The sequence below is a fragment of the Staurois parvus genome, unplaced genomic scaffold (assembly GCF_062004578.1).
Source record: "Staurois parvus isolate SC_StPar_1 unplaced genomic scaffold, SC_StPar_1.0 ptg000420l, whole genome shotgun sequence".
Lineage (NCBI taxonomy): Eukaryota > Metazoa > Chordata > Amphibia > Anura > Ranidae > Staurois > Staurois parvus.
Genome location: NW_028318216.1, coordinates 1,445,726 through 1,450,658, shown reverse-complemented (window position 1 = coordinate 1,450,658; position 4,933 = coordinate 1,445,726). Strand labels below are relative to the sequence as shown.

At 52.5% G+C, this 4,933-nt stretch overlaps 1 pseudogene; it reads right to left on the bottom strand.

Annotated features, from left to right (window-relative positions):
- Window positions 1–220: 220 nt before the first annotated feature.
- LOC149454693 (uncharacterized) lies at window positions 221–905 on the bottom strand (annotated as a pseudogene).
- Window positions 906–4,933: the final 4,028 nt, after the last annotated feature.

Here is a 4,933-nt window from a genome sequence, read left to right as displayed (position 1 = left end):
GTTACAAGATTGTGAATTAATGATGTGCAATGCTTGCATAGCTATCTGGCCCAAGTGATTGGTACTATGGAGGTTTCCATTATTCGGAGAAATCTGAACACTAGAGACTTGTGATATATTTGGAACAAGTTGCTGAAGTTGGTAAGGGCGTCTTTTTGGGGTGTGGAGGGACCCACGTCCACCCCCATGATAATTTATTTTCCGCGGGCCAATTAGGGTATTATGAGGTCTGTATTATACGGTTGTTACATACTGTATGTTGAACAGAGGAGGAGAATGAGTCGGACTCAGTCCCCTCATCCGTATTAGTGTTCTCATTAAGAGACCAATTCCCATTACCTTGTCGTGGTGATCCACGGTAATATGTTGGGTCAGCCCAGCAATAGGCATATCACTCCATTAAGGCTAAACGGTCCTTGGAGATTTTTATGTTTTTTTTGTTTTTTTTTTTTAGAAATGACCTCTTTATTAATTTTAGTGGTGTGTTCTTTCACTTCTTGGTATTTACCCTCATATTGTATATGATTTTTAACAGATTCATATTTATTGTTGAGTAGTAATAATTCCTGGTCAAGTAGATTCATATCAGTTTAATATTGTCCAACCAGTAGTTCCATCAAGTCAATACTACATTTGGTGAGTACCCGTTCCCAGGAGGTCTTGAACTCTGGGGTTGCATTTTTACCAGTAGGAAAAACCTGTATTCTCAGACCCATAGGGCTGATATTCTCCTTAATATATTGTTGAACAAATTCTACATGTTAGTACAGATTAGATTTCTTTTTAAGTTTAGGTTTAGTTTTGACAACATGCTGATTACGATTTTCATCATCTCTATTGAGTGTGCTACAACTGGATTGAATTTTTGCCATATATCCTGTCCAAGGAGTGCCTACAAAGTCCATATTGGCTCATCAACTTGGTTCTAGAATATCAATAAAAAGATTTTTCCTTTTAACTAAAGTTGAGTAAATCATACATCACCACATAATCTTATAAAAAAATACATGTACATAAGTATTCACAGCTTTTGCCATGACACTCAAAATTGAGCTCTTGTGCTTCCTGTTCCCACTGATCATCCTTGAGATGTTTCCACAACTTGATTGGAGTCCACCTGTGGGAAATTCAGTTGATTGGACATGATTAGGAGAGGTATAAACCTCTCTATATAAGGTCTCGCAGTTAACAGTGCATGTCAGAGCACAAACCAAACCATGAAGTCCAAGAAATTGTCCATAGACCTCCGAGACAGGATTGTATCAAGGCACAGATCTGGGAAAGGGTATATAAAAATTTCTGCAGCATTGAAGGTCCCAATGAGCACAATGGCCTCCCTCTCAGGTGTGCGCTCACGAAAAAGTGTTGCCTCCCACTCTCATGGTTGGCACACTGAGCTTTGATTCATGATTTCCCAAGGATTAGATCAGATCACTTGTGATATTATGTTCTCCTTAAACTTGCGACAATGGAATCCCAGGACAAACGTTCCCGATCTCCAGCACATAAATTCCTCCTCCCAATGCTCCACTCACAATAGACCATATAGAAGATAAAAAGACGAGAAAACCCCAAATGGCGCAGTACTAACTGAACGGTTTTATTGCCACAATAAAGTACTACTTACAAAATGTAAATGGATAATAAAGCCCAAAGATGTTTTCGCTTTACAAGCTCTTAGTATGAGGAAATCTGGATCAGTGTGCTCTCACCACCTCCGGCCTTCAATCTCTGACGCTCCCGCATCACTTCCGGTTACGGTCCGCGACACTTCCGGTCACTGCACAACCTCGCTCTGACGCATTTCGTCACTTCCGACTATGAAAGTCGGAAGCACCAGCAGAACGGGTAAGCTGCCACCACCGATCCCCACAGACCTGCCAGCCTCCGCAGGGCCCTCCCCACTAGCCCTGTGTACATCCCTGACCACCAGGAACCAGCTCAGGCCCACTGATCTCTGCTCCGCTGCCCAACCCATACATCGGTTCTGGGCCCACCCCTGGACACCCTGCACCCAGCTACCGGGCACCCAGCTACCACCCCTGGACACCCAGCACCCAGCTACCGGACACCCAGCTACCACCCCTGGACACCCAGCTACCGGGCACCCAGCTACCACCCCTGGACACCCAGCTACCGGGCACCCAGCTACCACCCCTGGACACCCAGCACCCAGCTACCGGGCACCCAGCTACCACCTCTGGACACCCAACACCCGGACCACCCAGTGAATCAAGACGTCGCCCAGCGAATCTCCCGGACCACCCAGCGAATCTCCAGTCACCGAGCCGCCAGCATCACCAGACGCCGTGCCTACCAACACCCCCAGACATCGCACCCTACGACCCCTCCACTCGCCGATCCACCGGACCCACTGATGACCCCTCGGATGCCAGCATACTGCACCCACAGATTGCAGCTACAGAAGGACTCTAGTGGACTCCTCCACGGTGATACAGACTCTCCACATCACCTCGCCCTGACCCGTATCCCTTCACCTCCCCTGACCTGAACAGCACTGCACTCACCCCAGCATGCCACCTGCACTTCTCCTCCTCGTTTTCCTCTCCTCCATCCCAAAAATCGCCTCCCTCTACCCGCCCACCCCCCCAAAACAGCTCTACATTGCCCCTTCACTTCTGCCCTCTCCCCACTATGGCACTCAACACCTCCTCCTGGTACTCCACTCCCCGGTCAACCCACGTGCCACCACTACCAGACCCACACGCTCCTACACCTCCCATTCCCATGCCACCCTCCTCACCCTTCTCCTTCTCCTATCCACTGGGGACATCTCCCCGAACCCTGGCCCCTCACCACCTCTCCCCCCCTCCAGGAACCCCCCCTCCAGGGACCCCCCTGCCCCCACCAGCCGCTGCAACCCCCTCAACCTCATACCTGTGCACCTCCTCCCCGCATCCATCCCCCCTCTCTCGGTTGCACTTCTGAACGCCCGTTCGGTTTGCAACAAACTAACTGCCATCCATGACCTCTTTATCTCCCGCTCCCTCAACCTCCTAGCCATCACCGAAACCTGGGTACAGGCCACTGACACTACCTCCCCTGCGGCACTCTCCCATGGAGGTCTCGTCTGGTCCCATTCATCAAGACTGAGCGGTCACAAAGGTGGTGGTGTCGGCCTGCTCCTATCACCGCTGAGCACCTTCCAGGTCCTCCCTAACCCCCCCTCCCTAACCTTCTCCTCCTTCGAGGCTCACTGCATCCGGCTCTTCTCACCCACCCCCCTAAGGATCGCAGTGATCTACAGGCCCCCCGGATCCATAGCCCGCTTCCTGGATGACTTCGCCTCCTGGCTTCCCTTCTTCCTCTCCTCTGAGCTACCGACCATCATCCTCGGGGACTTCAACATCACCATCAATGACAACACCCCAGCTACCTCCCAACTTCTCCACCTAACCTCCTCCTTCGCGCTCACACAATACACTCAATCCTCCACCCACATCAATGGGAACACCCTGGACCTCGTCTTCTCCCACCTCTGTACCCTTAACCACTTCACTAACACCTCCTTCCCTCTCTCCGACCACCACCTCCTAATGTTCTCCATCTCCCCTTCCCCTAACTCCCCCCCCCATTGCGCCAAACCATCACCAGCCGCAACCTCCGCAACCTGCACCCGGCCCCCCTCCACTCGGCTGCCGACCGCTTACACGACAGCATCCTTCCACTGTCATGTCCTGACCTAGCCACCACCGCGTACAACGACTCACTATCAGCTACCCTAGACTCTCTGGCACCCCTAACCACACGCAACATCAAACCCAGACCGCTCCAACCATGGCAGAACGACCATACTAAATGCCTCAAACGTCGCAGTCGTGCGCTGGAGAGACTATGGTGCAAAACCAGGTCCCCTCATGCATTCTCCCTCTACAAATCTGCCTTCCTCACCTACACCTCCTCCCTCCACGCCGCCAAGCAGGCCTACTTCGTTAACCTGATTAACACCCTCTCCACCTGCCCTCGCCGACTCTTCTCCACCTTCAACTCCCTGCTCTCTCCCCCCCTCCTCCACTCAGTACCTCACTTACCGCCCACGAGATTGCCACTCATCTCCACAACAAGATTGACGCAATCCGCAAGGACATAGTCAACTTGCAATCTACCTCCCCATCTAGCCTCCCCCCTTCCATCACCCCCTCATCTCTCCCCTCCTCTGACCTCGCAACGGCACTGCCCCCCACCACACCCAAGGCCCTGCCTACCGTAACCCCCCCATCACTGCACTCCTTCAGCCCTACTACCACTGAGGAAGTCACCAGAGTCTTCCCAGAAGCCCGCCTCACTACCTGCCCCCTGGACCCTATCCCCTCTCAACTCCTCCGGTCACCCCCCTCTTCCCTCATCCGCTCCCTTACCCACATCTTCAATCTCTCCCTCTCTACTGGTGTCTTCCCCTCCCCCCTAAAACATGCGCACATCACCCCCATACTCAAAAAGCCCTCCCTGGACCCCACTGACCTCAACAACCTCAGACCAATTTCCCTGCTGCCACTCACTTCCAAGCTCCTTGAGCGCTTGGTCTTCGATCGCCTAAGCGCCCACCTAACTGACAGCAACCTCCTTGACCCACTACAGTCCGGCTTCCGTCCCCTACACTCCACCGAAACTGCCCTCCTCAAAATCACCAACGATCTACTAACCGCCAAAGCCAAAGGCGACTACTCTGTCCTCCTCCTCCTCCTAGACCTCTCCGCGGCCTTTGACACAGTCGACCACCCCCTCCTCCTTAATAAACTACTCTCCCTTGGCATCAGAGACACCGCTCTCTCTTGGTTCTCGTCCTATCTATCCCAACGCTCCTTCAGCGTTTCCTACAACGATGCCACCTCCTCTTCCCTCCCCCTCTCTGTTGGGGTCCCCCAGGGCTCTGTCCTTGGACCCCTTCTCTTCTCCATCTACACCTCCTCCC